Source organism: Enhydra lutris, unplaced genomic scaffold (genome assembly GCF_002288905.1).
Source record: "Enhydra lutris kenyoni isolate GAN:26980312 unplaced genomic scaffold, ASM228890v2 scaffoldscaffold65, whole genome shotgun sequence".
NCBI lineage: Eukaryota > Metazoa > Chordata > Mammalia > Carnivora > Mustelidae > Enhydra > Enhydra lutris.
This window is the reverse complement of record NW_019154149.1, coordinates 363868-364373: the sequence shown is the minus strand read 5'-3', so window position 1 is coordinate 364373 and position 506 is coordinate 363868.

Genomic DNA, 506 nt, shown 5'->3' with positions numbered 1-506 from the left:
TTCTTCTTCTTCTTCTTCCTCCTTCTCCTCCCCCATCCTCCTCCCCCTCCTCTTCCTCCCCTTCTTCTTCTTTCTCCTTCTCCCCCATCCTCCTCCCCTCCTCTTCATCCCCTTCTTCTTCTTCTTCCTCTTCTTCTTATTATAATCATTATCATTATTATTATTATTATCATCCTCCTACTTCCTCTCTTTCTTCTTCTTCTTCTTCTTCTTCTTCTTCTTCTTCTTTCTTCTTCTTCTCCTCTTCCTCCTTCCCCTTCCCCTTCTCCTCCTCCTCCTTCTCCTCCTCCCCCTCCTCCTCCTTCTCCTCCTCCTCCTCCTCTTCCTTCTTCTTCTTCTTCTCCTCTTTCTTCTTCTTCTTTCTCTTTTCTTTGATCTTTCTTTGTCTTTTGGGGGGCTCATTAACTTTTGACTGAATACTGAAATCAGTGATGTTATTCCAGTCTATATTAGCATGAATCATTTCCATGAACATTCCAGAGAAAACCCCAACCTCTCTAAGTAGT